General features: G+C 42.1%; 1 protein-coding gene and 1 long non-coding RNA gene across 4 annotated transcripts in view; both read left to right on the forward strand.

Moving 5' to 3' along the window:
- The first annotated feature begins 1094 nt into the window (after positions 1-1094).
- LOC135239996 (uncharacterized) lies at positions 1095-2440 on the forward strand. Its single transcript, XR_010325541.1, has 2 exons — positions 1095-1511; positions 1680-2440. It is a non-coding gene; the product is annotated as an uncharacterized LOC135239996 (long non-coding RNA).
- A 4632-nt stretch (positions 2441-7072) lies between these two features.
- Positions 7073-20354, forward strand: part of il11ra (interleukin 11 receptor subunit alpha) — a 41346-nt gene continuing 28064 nt past the window's right edge. The window contains exon 1 of one of the 3 annotated variants that reach the window (XM_064309020.1): positions 7073-7267. The gene's annotated coding sequence lies outside the window, so the exon portion shown is untranslated. Of the gene's footprint in view, positions 7268-7803; positions 8172-15652; positions 15697-20354 lie in introns of those variants that run through there. The other 2 variants (XM_064309019.1, XM_064309021.1) reach the window with 2 other exon arrangements.

Below are 20354 nucleotides of genomic sequence, written 5' to 3' on the forward strand. Positions count from 1 at the left end.
TGAGACTGCTGGAGATAGGAGAAATTCTTCTCACATTCTGCTCAGTGCCTGAAGTTACCGCCTGTTCAGAACCACCCTAAGATTACAAATCACTGTAATGCACATTTCCTGAATATCAACATCAAATCTAACACCAGAGATAGTCTATTAGGTAATCTATGGTCATTTATCTCTCGCTACAGGCTTTTCTAACGCTGCCATTGCTCTGGAGAAAGGAAAAGAGGTGATTTGATTGGTTTCCATTTTTTACCAGTTCAGACAGCTCAGTGCAAGAAGCTCTTCCCTACAAGCAGCTGATAAAAACAAAAACATAAAAATAAAAAATTGATGGTGGTAATGTTTAATTTATTTTAGATTTAGTGTAACTAACGGACACTGATTCTAAATCAACTGCAGTTAAATGCAAAAGTATTGGGACAGTGACACATTTTTGTTGCTTTGGCTCTGTACTCTAGCACATTGGATTTGAAGGGTAACAATGATGTAATGATAAAGATCATGAGGTTATGAAGTTAAAGTGTTTCTTTACCAGCTGTGGGTCTTTGCATCATACGTTTATGCACAAGAAAGCTAACAATGGGTGTAAGATTGATTCTAGCTGTGGTATTTGGAGTCTGTTGCTGTTGTCATTCAACATGAGGGGGAAAAAAACTGTGTCAATGCCAGTAAAGCAAGCCAGCAGGAGGCTGAAAATCTGAATAACTAAATCTGAGGCATAGCCTAAACGTGGGCGTGTCAAAACCGAATGTTTGATCCAGCAATAACGAACACTGGCAGACCACTGAAGATCGCTGAAATGGTTGACCAAAGAATACTTTCAATTGAGAATAAAAACCCGTTTTCAACTGTAGAACAGATTAAGAACACTCACTAGGATGTAGGCATAGATGTGTCAATGACTACCATAAAGAGAACACCAGCAGAACCTCAGAGGGTTCATCGTAAGATGCAAACCCCTGGCAAGCCTCAAGAACAGAATGGCCTGGTTAAAGTTTGCTAAAAAAAAAGTACTATAACAAAGTCTTGTGGACAGATGTGATGAGTATTAACCTGTACCAAAGTGATGTAAGGAGGAAAGAGAAAGAAAGGAACTGCTCACAAGACAAAGAATACCACCTAATCTGTGAAACAAGGCAGAGGTATGGTGTTATGTTTTGGGCATTTATGGCTGCCATGAAATGGCCTACTTGTCTTAATTGATGACGTCACTTCTAACAGCAGCAGGAAGAGGAATATTTGACATTGTAGCAGTCGATCCGCCTGAGAGGAGGATTGGTCTCGGCTGCGCCGGCTGGTGGAGAGGGCACACGCACCTGGGCTGCGTTAGCTAATCAGCCCAGGTGCTTAAAGGTGTGCTGCTCTCCACAGTTCGGGGCTGAGACCGGGAGCCGAGACGCAGTTATGATTTTCATTTCGTTTTATTTTGAGCACAAAAGAAGAAGGAAGCAATCCTCAGCTGAAAAGTTGGAGGAGCTGGACCTGGCCGGGAAGGTGGGTCAGCTACAGAGCAGGTAAACTGAAAAGTTGATGCTCTGTTTTACTTTATTTTGTCTTTGTTATTTTAGCTTATTGTTTTAGTTTATTGTTTTTGCTCAGAACCCGAAGGGGGAAGGGTAAAGTGGTGCATTTATTTTATTTAATGTTTGTGTGAATGCGCTCTGTCTCTCTCCGTGCAATAGAAACTGTGTTCCCCGGTACTGTCGCATCTCCCTGCCTGGTGTGTCACATTGGTGTGTGACAGACGTGTACAGAAACATCTTATCTTCTCAGATCCAACCAAATGCTGCAAAGCTCACTGGATGGTGCTGCTAAAGCAACCAAGTTTTTAAGGCCAAAAAGTGGATAGTGTTCTTCACTGGCTAAGACAATCACCTGACCTGAATCCCAATGAACATGCATTTCACTGGCTAAAGACAAGACTGAGGGCAAAAATCCCAGAAACAAACAGGAACTGAAGATGGCTGCAGTACAGGCCTGGCAGAGCATCACCAGGGAAGATACCCACCATCTGGTGATATCCATGGGTCACAGACTTCAGGCACCCATCAGCTGAAAAAGATTTTCAACCAAGTAGTAAATATGACAGCTTTATTTAAGGCTATGTAAATTTGTCTAATTACTGTTGGTCCCCTTAAAAGGGGGGACTGTGTATAAAAAGGGCTGTAATTTCTACATGGATCACTGGATATGCAATTAATAAATACCATTAAATTAAAGTTGACAGTCCGCAGTTAAACCTAGCCACTGCTTCCTTTCAAATCCAATGTGATGGAGTACAGAGCAACAAAACAACAAAAATTGTGTCACTGTCCCGATACTTTTGCATTTAACTATGCTCATCTGTTCTCTGTTCCATCCAAACATCTGCATTTTGCTGTAGTTCATCTGAATCTTTATGTAAACGAAAGCGTTAAATATTCTGATGACTAATGATTACAGACTGACATCTGCTGGACAGATAGAGAAAATGAAACATTTGACTAATCGTTATAAAATTTTGACTTTTTTCCATGTCTATTGGCAAATCACACTTTAACATATGTTCATTGTTATTCAACAAGAACTTATCACAGCACAGTGAAATGGGGTTCAAAAAATAATATTTTTTAGAAAACAAATGACTAGTGCAGCTAAACACAGCAAATAAAGACACAGAACACACATTCGACTAGCATAAACAAAACTAGGGTGACAAAACTGAGAAAAACAGATCTACATTTATAAAAAGAAAAAACATGGAAAGAAAATCTTTAACAGTGTCAAATGTGGGGGAGAAATCTACTGAATGAAATAGTGTCCCAATACAGTGCTGCAAAAAGATAAGAACACATAATGCAGTTTAAGTTCCAAATAAATGTTTTTGCTACATGAAATTGAACTGGGGACTCGCTGACGTGTAATCGGACCAGTGATTTGCGGTATAGGGTCATTTCAAGGTTTTGCTTCACCGATAGAGCCTATGCATGGCGTGCAGTAGAAACATTTTCAGGAAAATCCTCTAATACACTCTATAAGCAAGTTTGATATGATAAAGGGTGAGGGATTTCCTCCGTCTGCTGCTAGTGGGGTATAGACCATGTTGGGAATAAGAAACGTGGAAGGAGTCACTATTTGTTATTTAACGCTCAACTGGCTTCGAGCCTCTGGCGCTCTGTATACTGTGGCATCACGGGATGCCAATATACAAGATGAGAAATTAGGCAAAGAGCATAAATATTTTCCCCTAGTCTTTTGGAAAGACAATCCGAGCCGCTCATTAACTGGTTTGAGTTCTCCTTTGAGCATTCTTACGAAGCGCAGAGCTTGACAGTGTTTATCCGCTAACGTTTGAAGTATATACCCACACTCTAGCCTACATCAAAACAGAAGCTGTTTCAAAAAACCCATAAAAAACACACACAAGAAACTCACCGCAACCACGTACGATCATTGATGGCATTTGGCAAATTTAATAGTAAACAGAACTAATGAATGTATACATTAATTAATTCTTAAAGTTTTGAGTAAGGTTTCTGCTAAATACGGTTGTATCATATTTTTGATTTTCAGAGGAATGTGTGCAAATATACAGGATTATTAAACTGAATTCTGACAAAATGAAACGATCTTTTTCCTTTAATCAAAGTTATATTTCTGCTATTTGTAAACATGAGTGACTTCCAAGGAAGGGGAAAATAAAAGTGAGGTTAGCCCTATGAGAGATCAGTGTGTGCGCACATTCTAATTCCCACCAGGAAGTTAAATATTGCAAGTTAGACTCGGTACACGTCAGTGGCATCATGTTGTAGAGCTGCTGGTTTTTATTCAAATGCAATTTGCATAGATTTTCACAGCGCATCACGAAACGTTCTGCACAGTAGCAAAAATTCTGCTGACTTTATAGATGGATCATGTCAAACGTGTGACAAGAAAGGAAATAAAATGACACTTACAACAAAATATAAGCCTTCATAAAGGAAAAGCATTCAAGAATGCTTGTCACTGTGTGACTATTTTACAGTATCACAGCTATGTTACACATTTCCCAGTATGTTCCTTTCTTGTGGTACGACAGTACAGTGGTCCTTGGGGAAATGGAATATACTGAAGATAGATTATCAAAGTATTGCAACATTTCACAGTATTATATTGGAAAATATACAAGTTATTACAATTTTCAAATATTGAATATGTGGAACATACACTGTATGGCCAAACATATCATCCCTTGGTCTGTGGCTGTTTTTCATGGTTTTGGCTCAGCCTCTTAGTTCCAATGAAGGCAAATCTTAATGCTACAGCAGACAATCACATTCTAGATGATTCTGTGCTTCCCCAAAGGTTTGGCGAAGGCCCTGTTTCAGCATGACAATGCCCCTGGGCACATAGTGAGGTCCACATACTCTAAATATGATTTTGCCAAAAATGGTATAGAAGAACTTGACTGGCCTGCATAGAGCCCTGACCTCAACACAGGTGGATTGCAGGCACCATATAAATCGGGGGAATTGCTACTATTATTTATGAGTCATTTAGGCCCCCCAGTAAATGGGCAAGGTGCTCCAATGTGTGGGACTTCTAGGCACAGTCATAGCTAGCTTTTACAGTTATATAAGTCATAGGGCACTAACCACTATGAAGCTTTGTGCTCAAGCTTGTGTGATAAATTTAAGCAAGTGCTACATTAAAGAACTAGTCTTCACTGTAACTTAAAACCTGCAGGTTCAATTCTCAACAGCCAAACAACAGGCGTTGAAAAAAAACATAGCTATATAAACTATAAGCAATGTATACTGTAATAATTATATTTCTGCTTCTGCTATACATAGTGATTAAACAGGATACTTTCAATTATCTATATAATACTCAGTTCAAATGGCTCCTGTGACAGCCTGTTTGTCAGACATGAAGACAAAAGCAACTTATTCACCGCCCTGCCCAGATATCAGTAATTTCAGATGCAGTCAGCCACCTTTGCAGGGACAGTTGAGCTGTTTCAGTTGTGCCTTGACGTCTAACCAGCGGCCTTGGGATCTACAGTTGTTTCTCTGAAACCAAACAGTAGATGTCATCAGTGAGCTGAAATAAAGCAGCGTTCATTGTAAGCTGTGTCTTTAATGGAGTTAGAGGCTGGGAGTAATTATTGAAAATTGTTTTCGCATTTTCTCTATGAAATCATTATTATTATTACTTTTGTTATTATTATTGTTATTGTTATTGTTATTATTTAGGGTCCAATAAGAGAATGGGTCTACTGCCTCTTTACAGGTTAATGTCTGTAAAATCCAGAGACGCTCATGAACTCAAACTTGGCAGGATTGTATAGGACCAAGTGAAGCACGTGTCCTGATGACATGCCACCAGTTGGTGAAATGGTGGCACTACAGCAGATGATTTAATGAGACAACTTTGAAAGCAAAGTTTTTATCCACTATATAATTTAGGGCTGCTATGCTATTAGACCATAAAACTGATTCATCAGCAAATATTTGACATGCTCACATTTTTTTTTTTTCTGCTGAAAGGGCAGTTTCAGGTGACAATATTGACCTTTCAATGTTGCAGTGCTGGATACAATTTTCATGAACTGTCCATCCTCCAGGGACATCTTGCCCTTTTTGATTTCATGTTGTTCCATGGAATCAAATCTTGATTACACTGCCTGAACAGCAGCTCTTCTAAACTTGTGATTGAAATTCTATTGGTGCACAGTGATGCATATGGCCATCCATGACAGGTTTTTGGGAATGGATCACTGGCCACCCATACAAGGAGGCTTTTTACAGCATACAGTATATTACCTTCACTGTTTATGAATCTTCATGGGCTCAGTGACTTTTGGACATTGATATAAATCGTCGGCCCAACGCCAGCATCGATTCCAGCCGAATCAACATCCCCCCAACCATTTTTTAATGTCATATGATGGAGTACTGGCTTTTGTGACAGGGATGCCTCTCTGAGTTAAAAAACATCGGGTATCAAAAGGAATGTATTGCTTTTGAGACTGACAGCTTATAGCCTGGAGACTTACAGAGAGAAAAATGAACGTGACCATTAAACACAGACAGCATTTATCTCTAATGTTATGTTCCACTCTCAGATATTTGTTTCAGGGGCTTTTTATCCGTACAGAGTTCTAGGAAATGGGCCACAAGAAATATAGGGTGCTCTTTATAGCTTATAATGGCAGAGAACATACAGCTCTGCCAACACTGTATCAATAACAAGTCGCTTTGGGAAACGGAAAACAGAATCATATGTACTTGCTCTGGCATCAACATGACAACATAGAGACAGCTGCCTCATTTATTGACCCTATGTCATGCAAAGCCCATACACTGCCTGTGCGTGTGACAAAATTGATTTTAACTGAAAAGACAACATGTACTAACTTTGTTCCAGGTCCATGAACCCTGGAAGCAGGAGAACAAAACATTTCCCTTGCCCTTTGCACACTTCCCGTTCAGAAATACTGAGTTTGCAATTTCTAAGAGAAAGAAATGTACTTTAGGAATATGTCATGTGATGTGTGTTCTTCAAAAACCTTTTTAAAAAAAATTCTACTGGATCTATTTCTGTCTTTCACTGAAACATATACACACAGCTTCCACTGAAGCACATACAACAAACTCCACATACAACACACACTACGAGAGAAGAGAAAGGCAATAGGTTTTCTGGCGTTTAAACTCATGAGCAGTTAATCAGAGTGGGTAGGTAGTTAGATCTTCGTACTGATGACTATGATCTGCAAAGTTTCACAGAATACAAGTGTGCCTTCTGTTTTCTTACATACGGCTCACACCTAATTCATTTATTTGCTTTGAACTGGTTACACTGCATTTAATGTGCCATGCCTTTATGCAGTTGGGTATTTACTTTAGAAACTCAAAGACAAGTCCGGTGACCCAAGCTAAAACAGCAGTAAAACCGGCTGACAAATTCATTGGGTTTCTTTTTTTTTGCTCCTTTTTTCCTCACTAGTTGGTGTGCCCAATTGTGCATGTAAAATCGATACGACCTGTTCTGTCAGCTCGGGAGAGTGCAGTCGGTCACACGCTCTTCCCAATGCACTCTCTGTCAGCTGCCAGTTCCGTTCACCCTGCGGTAATCTGGCAGAAGAACTCACAAGAGCATTCAGTCTGAGGAGTACAGTTCGGTCTGACCACGCAGTCTGCGGGTGCCTGACTGTCCAGAGAAGGTTACTGGTGCATGATGCACTGAGGAACAGCCCTCTACCAGGAGGCACACCAACCTACACCAGACGAGTTCCTATTGGAGGAAGGTGGGTACCCCGGTTTAAAAATACAAATATCTAATTTTATTATTGCGTTGACCCATATTATTACTAGTAGGTGTAAGTCCATATATTTTCTGTATATAGAATATTGTGAACAATACAACATGGCCCTACCTGACAAGCATCACCAGTACAATATCAGACTGACAATTTTTATTCAGTGTAGCATGGCTAGCTAGTTAGGTTAGACCAATGCACAGAACTGATCATCATAAGCTTATGTTTTCCAAACTTTGGGATTATGGAATAATAATACTATTTTATACTGCAGATTACTATATTTTATATTAAATTATATTTTTAGTAAGTATAAGGCCTTCTCCAATTTTAGGCCTTCTCCAAGAGTTTACTTTGCAGAGAAGTAAAAATAACTGTGCCATGATTGGCTTACTTGGCCTAGGCAATGTCACGACTGAAATTCCAAACCATAGACTGTATAAAAATAGTTCCAAACGCACAGCTTTTCAGAATGGTAGCCTACTCTACTGAACCCATGCTTCATCTCAGTCCGTGGTCAGATCGGCGGGGTGGGTTTCAAACGTTATCTCAAATAACCTAATGTAGTTTTCAGAAGATCGCAGTACATATTGTACTATATGCAAAACAGATTTTGGGTACACTCGTGAGTAATGTCGGATCAATATCGGGGCATTTTTAGAAGACCTACTGCCAACGCTGCCAGCGCCGCCTCCCCCCTCCCCAGGAATCCTACTCCCACAATGTAATTGACAGGAGGCCGTTCCAATAGGCTCTTTTCCTTTCGGATCTCATCGTATCCTGCCGTGGGGTTTCTGAATACGAGGAAAAACTTGGACAAACAAATACTATGGACGGAGATAATAAGAAAATGCTTCTTTAACCGGGAGGTATTCGACCCAGATTGTGTACGGTAAGTTGTGTGTATGACTAACTGTATGTTGCTGGCTAAAAATGGTTTCAATTTGGAGAAACGCTGCGCGTCCGGGTGCCGCAGACGGAATCGTGGAAAAGTTTCCATTCAGCTAGCCAACATTAGGAGGGATATGGTCTGCAAGATATCACTGCTTAGCTAGCTAACTACCGGACTACTGCCGTTTCATAACATTATTGTCAGTTGTGTATCTGATATAAAAAAATAGCTTTAATTAAGCGACATTTAGCAAACTTATTTAGAATTGTACTAATCGGAGGGTAGACTAAGCCTTAGCTAACAGGAACTCTACTTCATTCGATAGATAACGTTAGCTAACCTAACATTATAGTAAGCTCATTACCCGAAGATTGTAGCAGCTAAGCTACTGAAGTACAGATCGCGTGCCGTCGGTATTTCACCTAAAATAGCGGGCTAATTTAAGTTATAGTCGTTAGCCAGGTAGCTAGTCTAGTTGAATAACATTTACATTTAGTAAAGATATACAATTAGTTTGCTAGAAGAGCTGATTAAGTAGTTGACTAGCATAACTAAGTTACTAACGTTAAAGTTAGATACCGGCCGATATCGATTCATGATGTTGCAAAGTTATCTAACTAACTAACTAAACTAATGTTAAGATGGCTATCTACTAACGTTGGACTATCGTATAGTTATAGACCTATCGAATAAAATAACGTATGCACTTGTTATTAGCTAAACACGCACTGTGTGTTTTATGCCAGTTAGCAAGCGAACATCTGGCAGCTCGTGTTCTAGTTGACGATAAATAAAATGAGAGTGCATTCCTCAAGCAAATTAACTTCAGAAATAGAAGTCCGTTAGCTAGGCTAGTCTAGCAAATGTTGTCATATTTATAGTTCCGTTAGCTAAGTTACTTCTCACCATTCGATCTCCCTGTGTTGTTCGAAACAACTTTCGCTTTCTTTATTTTAATATTCTTCAAGAATTAGACTAATTTCCAGGCCCTGTTTCATGAAAAAAATTTAACTGATTGCTTTTCGTATTGAAATGTTGGGAGTTCTTCCCTGTTCCCTCTTTGGTAAAGGGGACTGTCCTGATTAGTTTTGTGCAGCCTTCCAGAGATTAATTGGTTTGTTTCAGCCAGTCTGAAGCAGTGCAGATGTTGCTTTCCAGAAATAGCCTATAAATTAAACTTAATTTCCTCTGTGCCCGTGATACGTTGTTATCTTATTTACTTGCAAAATCATTTTATTCCACATTTTTCTCCATTGCCAAGAACATATTTACAGTGGGGGTTATACTCCTGCCTTGGTGGTGGTCATGCCAAACAACATTGTTGCACAGCTGTTAAAGTTGTGATTGTGCATACTTTAGTCAGTGGTTAAACAATTCATAATTGTGCTGTAGCAGGGGAAAATCGAAAACATTTAGGATTTTTTAAAAAGTCTGTTCGTAATTGGTCAGATTTTGTACAGCAATTTCCTCTCACTACCTTGCCTAACTGGTTCAGATTCTATGGTAGAGTTTAGGTTTTTTTTTTTTTTTTTTTCCATGGAATCATTTTATGATAAGTGTTATGCTAACTGTTGCTGTCGATAGCAGTATTCCAGTAAACAGCACTGAGGGCTGTGAACATTTATCCCACACACAGTATCAAGGTCAGTAGCTGTACCAGATGCCATGAAGGTATCTGTTCTGTAAATTAGGGATAAACAGTAATACCACCATACAGGTTTTCTTATGCTTAGAATATATTATCTAGCCTGTGTCATTGGGTGTTTTATTTAAACCCGTTCTCTTTTTAGGGGTCTCTTTAGGACTATGCACCTTTTCACACAGATAATAAGAACATCCAGGAGGGTCTATGTGACAGCCTTGGCAGGTGATAAAAGCATTTGCCTTGGCCAGTGGTTGTCAGTTTCGGTCCTGTGGGACCGCTGCGTATGCTGGGTTTTGTTCCAACCACATGGGAATCCCTGAAATTTAACAAGCTTTTAATTTGTCTTTTCATGTTTTGAGGGATTATTTACCCGCTTAAGCCATATTATGTCAGAAATAGTTACGCAAATGCCATGAAGAACAAAAGTCCCACATTCACATCGTGCTGTATTGCAAACAGTCACATACTGAGAGGTTAAAAAAATAAATTACTGAACAAATTAAAGACTGAGGCGAATCAATAGGATCCTAATTTGTGAAAGTGTGGATACATCGCCACTTAAACTAACCATTTGGTAGAAAATTAAGAATACAAAGACAAAGCCAATGATAACAAGCCAAACTTCCTTTAGCAAGTTTAAGGGAAAAGTATGAAATAATTTTACACGTGTTCGAGAAAACTAATCGAACGAAAGTTTAACTGCAAGAAAAACCAGCGCACACAATGGCGTCCTCCAGAATCAAGTTTGAAAACCCCTATTCTTGGGCGAGGCCTGTGTTGTAAGATAGCCTCAGGTGCAAATATGCAAAATGCCCATTGCCAGTGCAGGTTTCATTTTGGAATAGTACAATTAAAATGTATATAGAGAGATTGTGTGCTATTATTTTCTCCTTGAATGGATGTAAATAACTTAGCTATTTTTTGGTTTGAATGTCAATTTTGTTGAATTAATTATCATTTCAGTTGAAATTCTCCGGTCACTATTCACCCTCCTTGTTGTAAGGTCCAGGTGCCTGAAGAAGAACAACAACCTGCTCAAAACAAAACTGCTGTGCTCCAGTTTGCCGAAAATATTTTCTCTATAACTGGCATTTATTTGTTTATTATTTTTTAAAGTGCTTCATAAAAACTGAGAGGGCCAGGCAGTGTCCGTGATTGAGTTGGCATGGAATGAATGACCCATATTCCAAAACATTTATTCACAGACTGTTAAACAAGGCTTGTATGCATGGTTTACCTTTTAAAGTTTATGTTTAGTTTATCTTAAAATGGCTGCCTGTTGTGGCATGCCGGAGATGCCTGGTGATTGCAAAAACAGCTGCTAGCCAAAACCTGAGAGAGACTGGGCTAGAGACAGTCCTGATTGCTGTTTTTATCATTAGCTGTTGTTATGCTAAGTCGCTTTAAATAAACATGTAAGATTAGTCTTTAAAGGGACTTAAAATTTTGAGAGTTTTGTTCAAAGGTAAATAACACTTGCATGCATATAATGCTTCTTAGTAGCTTATAAACTTGTACATTAGAACTACCATATACATATTTTTTGTGTGCATCAAAGCCTAGCTTGTACTGAATTCTCAACAACATTTTGGCAGTGATTTTGCTCTGAGAATTCAGTCCAGGAATGCAGTCCAATTGTGGCAGAATTTAATCTGATTTAGGCTCGTTTCCAAACCACTTCTTATTTTCTTGAGGTACCACAGGCCGTGGTGAGTTTGCTGTCAATGTTTATTTTATGGCTTCTTCTCAGACGATCACTGCAAAGGTCGTAGAATACGGGGCGAACCTCACACAACTTCTGTATATTCAAATTTTGATGTTTATTACCAACATTTGATTTAATTTAGTAATTTAGGCTAAAGTTTATATTCCCGTATCACTGATTCATGCAGCCAAAAAATCGCATTTCCAAAATCAAATTTGTTTGAAGTATAATCATACCACTCTGTTGTACTAAATCCGGAAAAAAAAAATGTTTATTTTTTTTTAATGAATACCCAAATTTGGAATTGGCTTGAAGACACCCCCCGCTGCCGGCTCAGGAGAGTGAACACAAGTCGCAGTTCCCCTCCAAAAACGTGTGGTGCCTTCCGGCTGTTTCTTTTTGTACCTCAGCCACGAGCCGCACGCGCGTGCAGAGCAGGGGCGGAGGAGGAGACCCAGTCATACGCACATGCAGAGGGCAAGCCACGGGCTCCCGGATGGCCCACCGGAGTCACTTAAGCAGTGAAGCTTGCTATCCCCGCCTACTCAATCCCTCCCATGTATCCCATGGGCGAAGCGAAGCCGTTTGTGTGTCACCCCTGCAAGGCTGCTGACAAGAAGAATTTCTAATTAACTTACTATTATTGTTTTTTTTAATTCAGGTCATTGTAGAATAATTCATATCTTACATATAGGCGTGATTCCGTGGAGTACAAAGTACTCGGCAAAGTACTGTTTAGAAAAATGGTTTATGCATGGAAAAGCACATATTTATTGAAGTGAATGTGTACCAGCTGAACGCATCTCCTTACAGGAGGCTGTTTACTGCATGGCGGCAGTTAATAATGCACAACTGCAGGTCACAAGGTTACGCTTCCCCGGGTGACGCTCAAAAATGACTCTGAAAAATAACAGGGAGAAATGCAGGCCATTTGCTACTCCATCATTGATTACATATGCAAATGATGAGTGAGAGATGGCAAAAACATAAAAATAAAACGAATATTCTAGCCGCTAGATAACATTTGTTAGAAAACAGTGTCTGAATATTGCTAACCCAACCCTGTTGTTGTGACACAAAGTCGTTTGTGTTTGTTTTTGCGCATAATGACACGTTCACTATAAGCCCTCGTTAACTAGTCCTTGGACTTATCCTGTCCTGTCTCGGCTTGTTTTCCCGGGTCCTTCCCTGTAATTACGCTCAGTAGCTGCACGGCCCTGTGTAAAACCGTGCTCGCGCGTGAGGTGGGCGACGTTTACTCCGAAGCACCGAAGCTCTCTCACCGCGCGTCTGTAGAGCGGGGCCTTCTTCTAGCCTAACCCTCTCCACGATGCGTTTGGTGAGGAGCTGCGCTCGGCTAATTGGGGAGAGGTGCCGCTGGGCCCTCGGAGGGTTTGAGGCTCCGCGCGGCGGTGACTCATCGCTCTGGTATACAGCCCCGTCTCCCGGACCAGCGCGTAAATCACTTCACCCCCCCCGCCCCCCCGTTTGGGCAGAGGAGATGGTCTGGCCCGACCGCGGGCCCTTTTCGCTGTTCATTGTTCTCATTTCCAAGCTGCCAGGTCCCCGCCCTGCGTTTTCGAACCTCCGACGTTCCGCCAAGCCCCGCCGCCGCGGAGCGAGGGCGATCAATCAGCCCGGATCGGGCCCCGCTCTTTATTTATTCCTCCAGTCCAAAGTGTTTACGGACAGACTGCAAAGAATGGGGGGCCCCCGAGAAACCGGCGGGCCCCAAATCGCCGGCACCTGGTTTCCACGTCGTCCTGGAACCTTCCGGAGCCTTTGGGATAAAGCCCGGTATCCGCGCGACCCGTTTGATGTTTCCCCGGTCGCTGGAGTCGAAGGAGCCAGGGAGAGATGGCGATAACATCCAATCGCACGCTCGGCGCGCCGCTCCTGTGTGTTTAAAAAAAAAAAAAAAACCCCGCCCCTCCTTTTCCCCAAGCGCTAGGCTGTGGTACATGTTTTATAAACAGCCCTACACACTGGAGCTGTAAGCGGTGGCCATTTTAGGCCTCTTCCTGTCAGCTCTGGGTCCTTTGAAGTGCGCCCTACTCGCACGCGGCCCTCTGCACGTACTTTCATCTCAGGGGCCTGCTCATACCCTGGAATACTTGGGTAAAAGACATGGACACCTTCACTGGATGAAAATCACTGAATAGAAAGCGGTGTTCAAATGTAAGGAACGAAAGGGAATGCTATTACATTACATTATTGGCATCTTGACTTGGACAACTTGGACAACAATAATTATTATAATTTTTTTTTACATAGCTGGATATATACTGCAGCAATGCAGGTTAAGTACCTTGCTCAAGGGTGCAACGGCAGTGTCCTACCTGGGCTTCGAACCTGTGGCCTTTAGTTTACTAGTTTACAAGACCTGCTCCTTACCCATTGTACCACACCAGTAGGGAATGTTATCTTCATCTGTGAATGTTATCTTTTTTTGACGTCTCAGCACGAGTAGTGTTTTAACACTAGCTTTTCATTAACTGCAGATGTGCTGAACGCGGTGTTCAGGGAGATGAGCTGAGGTGTGACGAGGCGCGGGGTCGCGTTTAGGGACGGGGGGGGGAGATCGGCTGGGAGGGAAACGCAGCGGTCCAGATGTGAAGCGTAACAAGCCCGAACAAGGAGCCGGGTAGGAGGGGCAGTGACAGGGTGTGAAATGGACACCCGCCACCAGCCAAATGCCCGTAGCGTTTTGATCGTGGCAGCGAAGATTTTACGTTCCAGCAGCCGCTTTGGCAGGTGACCAGCCAGGTTGTGCTGTATTGCGAAAGGTAACACGGCTGGGTAAATGTTGATGATGGCTGGTGAGTTTTTAGAATCCACAAGCCAATGAAAACAGTGAATTTCATGCCCTGAGCAGTGGATTCTCTGGATCTTGCATATAAAGAATTTCAGTGCTGCAGGGAAGGAGGAGGAAGAGTTGGTCGTCTAAAGTTTCCTCTTGGCTTTTTGCAGTAGAAGTGCTCAGTTCTGTTCCAAACCGAGGGAGAGCTGGAGCACAGGACAACCACAACATTTGCTTCAAATCAGTCAAAAAGAATCAAATGGATTTAGCTAGGTTAAAGACACTAACGCAAGCCAGCACACTGTGCATGAAGACAGTATTACAGTTGGCGATGAGTTGAAGGTTTAGCAAAGAACGGTACGGTGAACAGTCATAGGGAAACTCTGAGGTTGTGTTGAATTGTGACTCTTGAGATAAACTATTTATGAATTGCCTCTCAAGGTCGTCTTTGATTTAGGTTTACCCAGTGCATGTCCCGTAGACGTGTTAAAAGAGGAGCGGTTTTTAAATACTACAGTTGTTTGCTTTCATGGCACCAGACTGCATACCCACAACATGTGGCAGCGTGACTGGAGGTGCGAGGAGGTGCGCTCGTTTGTTTGCTCTGTCTGTCAAGCCTGCGGTCCCGCCCACCGGCCCCGCCCACCGGCCCCATGTGAGCCGCGTGTCTGCGTCGGCTCGGTCCTGCGGGAGAGGGGCAGATACGTCTGTGCCCACGACATTAGGGCCAGTTGTTTGTGTAATTCATCTAATTGTTTTCCTCTGTTTTCAACGGTGAGTATACAGGCGTACCTTTTCTTTGCGAGCGTAACGTGAAGAACGGTTGTGGAGTAAAGACATCGGGACCATTTGTTTCTCTGTGTTAGAATTGAATGTGATATTGTTACTGGAGCAGCATCTGTGTGTGCATGCCTCTATAGCGTAATAGCAGCCATATGCCTCTGTAGCACATAGAAGCAAATCCTTGTGCCCCCCCCCACCCCCCACCCCCTCCCCTTCATAATCGCTCCCTCTTAAGGACTGTGGAACTGCTGGCATTGGCTGTTTTTGTGCTAAGACCTTGTTTCTTGTTTAAGATCTTTAGACCCCTTAAATGCATGCAAATACGTTAGCACTGCACCAATGCCCTTGCACCTAGTCCACCCCTCAGAACAAGCAACCTAGCCCCCGTCGCTCCCGTCCATGGCTAGCGCTTGTTGCACTCCCTGCGCTGAAAAACGTCCTTCCGCCTCTTTGTGGCACTGCAAAATGTCAGTCTACCCTCATAAGGGCTCTGATAAGGCTATTTTTGCCTCCTCAAAATAGAGCTCTATAACTCACCCGGTACTTGACAGAACACACACTTCCGTTCAACGTTGAGAGAGTGAGCGTTAAGGTACAGTAGGAACCTCTGCATGGCGTATCAGAGCTGTATTGTATCAGTGGCATTTTTGATTGACGGCATTTTGTGTGACTGATTGACTGTTTCTGGATTTAACAGGCTGGTAATGAGCAACTGAATATCTATGCATGTGTATTGTAAAGCTAAAACCTACGGATGCGAGCCAATGCTGAGTGAGTGCTATATTTGTAAAAGGGATAGCTTAGACGCTATTGCAGTGATGGAAACTGTAGTACAAATGCGCACAGCCATTTTATTTTTTTTTCCATCATGCGTTCCTGGAAAATTTTTGGTTATATTCCACTTCTTCTTTTTTTTTTTTTTTTTTGGCTATATTTACCTCAGAATGATGATGATTTTCTTATGAACTCTCATGTTTGTTGTGTATCCAAAGTGCTTTGAAAAGCTGTAATTTTGTCAGCTCTCCAGTCTTAAGTATTTCCACATGGCTGTTTGGAAGGCTTTATGTCTTAGTGGTTGAGTTAACAAAGACATTTTTTAAAAAAGTATTACAGAGCACAGTTTTGGGGTACAGAGTTTCTGTTGAAGTATTTTTGTACATATCTAATTCTTCCTAAATGTTTAAATTGCATCTCAGACACTGGACCTCATGCATGTGGTTTTGTCCTTTGAATGCCCTGAATAAGGTATTTAAAGGATTAGCTTAGATGTATGTGGGAGCAAGTTAAAAACTGCTCCCAAACATTAATGCAACAATGTGCAGTCTGGCCAGTGACTATAATTTCTGGCCCATTTAAATTGAATTTGTGAGAGTGAGGTACTACATTGTATCTTGGAATATGGCACACAGTCTTTGATCAAGACATGAAACAAAATTCTTTGACAAATGGCCAGTTTGAAGAAATTCACCAGCTAATCAGAATTACCTGTGACAATGCATTTCCCTCTACCCTCTAACTCAGTCCACTATTACACTAGTTTTGCTTTCGACCATATCCTTTTTACACACAACAGTTTTGTTGCTCATAACATAAAGAGCCTGGAAAAAAAGTCAGAAGCTCATTTCAATATTTGTTTCTTTGAACTGCTATTGTTTGTATTATGCCGAACTGAGAAATAGCCTAAGTTGAAAGTTAAATGGTACCCTCAGGGCAAAATGCCATACGAAATGAAACGTAATGAAAACCAATGCACTTAGAGGTAAACACGCTCATGCCTTGTAATTCTTGAGCGTGTTTGTTGTTTAATTTGGGCTTAAAAGGCTTCCATACCAGCCTGCCCACCTATAATGACTTCAGGCTGCGTTGCGTACAGGTTAGTGATTCTTTCGGCTCTCTCCCCTTCCATGTTTATTTATCTTAGCTGTGTAACGGCACGGCCTGGCCTTACTGATTTATAATGTCTCAGCTGTGCTGCAGACCTGCTCATCCTAGGGTGTGCTGAACGGCCTTGTATTTGACTGGTTTATTTTATGTATGATTGTGTTCTCTGTGTGTGTGTGTGTGTGTGTGTGTGTGTATTTTTTGTGTCTTATGTGGTATTTTATATCTGCGCAAACAATGCTGTTTCTATCCAACTGAATTGCCCCATGTGGAATAAATGAAGTACAGTTTGAATCAAATTGAATCATTCAGTATGTCTGAAAACTGTGCTGAAATCCTCTGCCAGATGTTGAGTGTCTATTAAAAATGTATTTTTCAATTAAATTTTTTATTTAAATTTTTTTATTCCAAATTGATAAAGGCAGGTTTTTAAAGCATGTCCTGGTAATTATCAGAAGCCTTTATTTAGACACTGAAGCATTTTTATGCCGTTAGCTTGAAGTCGGATTTAACTGAAGTTCAATCACAGTCGCAGAAGAAGGAAGATATTCAGACACGAAGATCACGCGATTTGAACAGTGGCTCCTTGAGCAGAGTTCGGGCTTTGGATAAGCCAAGCGGAGGCACTCAAATGGACCGTTGTTTTCCTTCGGATGCTGTGTTCTGCCGAAGCAAGGAGAAGACGAGGAGAAATCTGGGGGGGCGGGGGGGGGACCTTCCTCCACTCAAAGCACAGTCATTAGGCTTGTGCCTCGGGGAGCTCGGTAATTTCTCCCAGATTGCGCTGCTGCGAAGCCCGTTCCAGCAGAGCTTCAGCGCAAAGTTTCCAGTCTCTGTCTTGACTGCTGCCCTCTGTCTCTTGCGCAATACCACAAAAGGTCAGCATTTTGCATTTCATTTGCAAAATCTTTGCCAACCCATGTTCTCAGTGTAGGGTTATTCTGGTGGAAAATGGACCCCTTTTTAATTTTGTCCTCTCAGATCTTGTGATATGTGACACCCATAATGTAACCTTAAAGTCATGACCATTGGTATAGCCTACTTTTGAGGAGGGGGGGGGGGCAGCATCTTTAAGAAAATTAGGGACAAAGCGTCCCTATTTATCTTCACTTGTGGTCTACCCACCTCTGTTTTTGAGACTTGCAGTAGGCCTATTGGTAATTTTTGAATGCTTTGACAATTCTTTGCATTCATTAATACGTATAATGAAAAGTAATGTAGCCTAATTATCTGAAAATTGCATTTTATAATTTTGCTCAATTTTTCATATATTGTTCTATGCAGCCTGATGTATGCACATGCCAACTTGCAGAGTGGGATCTCTTGTCCTTTTTGTTTTACAGTACTCTTACAAGGGGCGACTGACTGGTTAAAGCATGGGTGCATTTGCGGTCCTAGTTTTTCTTCCCACTAATTGTCTTAGTTTTAGTTTTCTGAACAGTGCTCTTAAATTTAGACTCAAATTAAATAGGTTTTGCAAAGTACAATATGGCATTTTAGGAGTGTACATGTTAATTCTGCACTCTGTTTAAAGGTTCTTCTCAATCAGTCAGGTTTGCCTTCTTTTATGCCAAAATGGTAAGTCCCTGTCTGTTACATTTCCATCACTGTTACTGCACTATAAAAATAAACTATGTCTGTTTTTGTCTGGTTTCTGTTTGCAACGGATTATGGGAGCCCGAGGCAAACACACAGAACTGGCTGTGTAAACCGTTCTCAAGGCGAAGGATAAAAGATGGAAACTGAATCGACTTGCCATCTTGCTCGAGCACCTGCACGTTCACGTGCGATTCCTTTTGAATTTGCAAAGTTAATGACAACTTGCTGAGAGCATGAATGCCAATGTGCGTACATATGCTTTTCCTACTAGCCGGGGGCGGGGAGAGAGAGAGAGAGACAGAGAGAGGAGAGAGAGACAGACAGAGAGAGAGAAGAGAGAGAGAGAGGGAGAGCGTGTGCTGGCTTCCAAAGCGGAGCATTACACCGATCATAGTGTAATTGTGTTATCATTGTTATCAAGTGTTTTGTGTTATCATCTGCATCTAGTCAAACCATTGACTCGAACAGTCCTCTTTATGTTCAGCGCTTTGTTTAATGATAGATACTGCTTTGGAGCCTTAAAAAGTACCCATCATGCTTTAGAATAGACTCTCGATCGAAGTTTGAAGCCTGATTTCCTTTCTCCGCGTGCCAAGGCATTTTTTGGCAGGAGTGAACTCGGTCGGCTCTGCACCGGTGGTCCTCTATGGGGGGAGTATGTATCCACGAAGACCACCGGGCACAGCTCAAACATACTGTGAAACAAAAACGCCAGTGATTCAAACTGCCCATTCAACCGTCTTTGAAACGGTTCTGCCGTCAGATGCCCTCGTTCTCAAGGCCAGCTCCGGACGCCGAGCCGCACCGTTCACAAGCGGGTCTGAACGCCTGAGGCTGGCCTCCTGATGCCCTCAGGGACCTCCTGTGGAGCTGTGCTGAAACAATGAGGCCTAATGAGACCCGGAATAGGAAGGACTACCGTGTTCTATCGGTGACTCACTCATTTTGCCCGGCCATTGTGTTCTGCCGCGGAGTGCCAGACTTATTGTTTGAACTTTGAGCGGTCGGTTATTGATGGCACTTAATGGCGGACTCTTCTCCTGGCCCTTAGAAACAGATGCACAGAGCTGATAGCCTGACTCGCTGCACCCTTCCTCATTTGACGGTTGGGGTCAACTTATGAGTACTTAAGTTAAATTAAGCTTACATTACAGTACATTACAGGCATTTAGCAGATGCTCTTATCCAGAGCGACTTGCACAACTGTTTACACATCGTATTACTGAAGCAATGCAGGTTAAGCACCCTGCTCAAGTATACGGCGGCAGTGTCCTACCGGGGAATCGAACCTGTGACCTTTAGGGTACAAGACCAGCTCCTTACCCATTATACTACACTGCCGCCCCAAGCTTGTGTGCAGCTGATTGTTAATTCGTTCAGCTGCTCTGCTGAAGTGCGTTTGCGTTACAATTCCGCACAGTGCAAATGACGGATAAGCCATCCTTGAGGGCAACTCCGAACGCAGAGACCGCAGATGTGTCAACCCGGACTGGGCAACGCCATGGGTAAACTTCTGCAAAGGCGTTGCCTTGACTGCAGTGTGGCTGTCCCGGAAATGTAGGTGGCTCAATACCTGCCCTACGCTGGCCCGTTTTTCAGCTTGGTGGTGTTCAGCTCTGAACAGTGTGTCTGGAATGTCATAGCTGGTTTAGTGTAGGGCAACATACAAGTGTGAAAGAGATGTGTCTGATAGATGGGTAGCCAGGCGGAAGGAGTGTACATTGTAAGGGTTCTCTATAAGAAGCTGAGTACTGTATTACCACGTTGGTC

Source organism: Anguilla rostrata, chromosome 14 (assembly GCF_018555375.3).
Source record: "Anguilla rostrata isolate EN2019 chromosome 14, ASM1855537v3, whole genome shotgun sequence".
Lineage (NCBI taxonomy): Eukaryota > Metazoa > Chordata > Actinopteri > Anguilliformes > Anguillidae > Anguilla > Anguilla rostrata.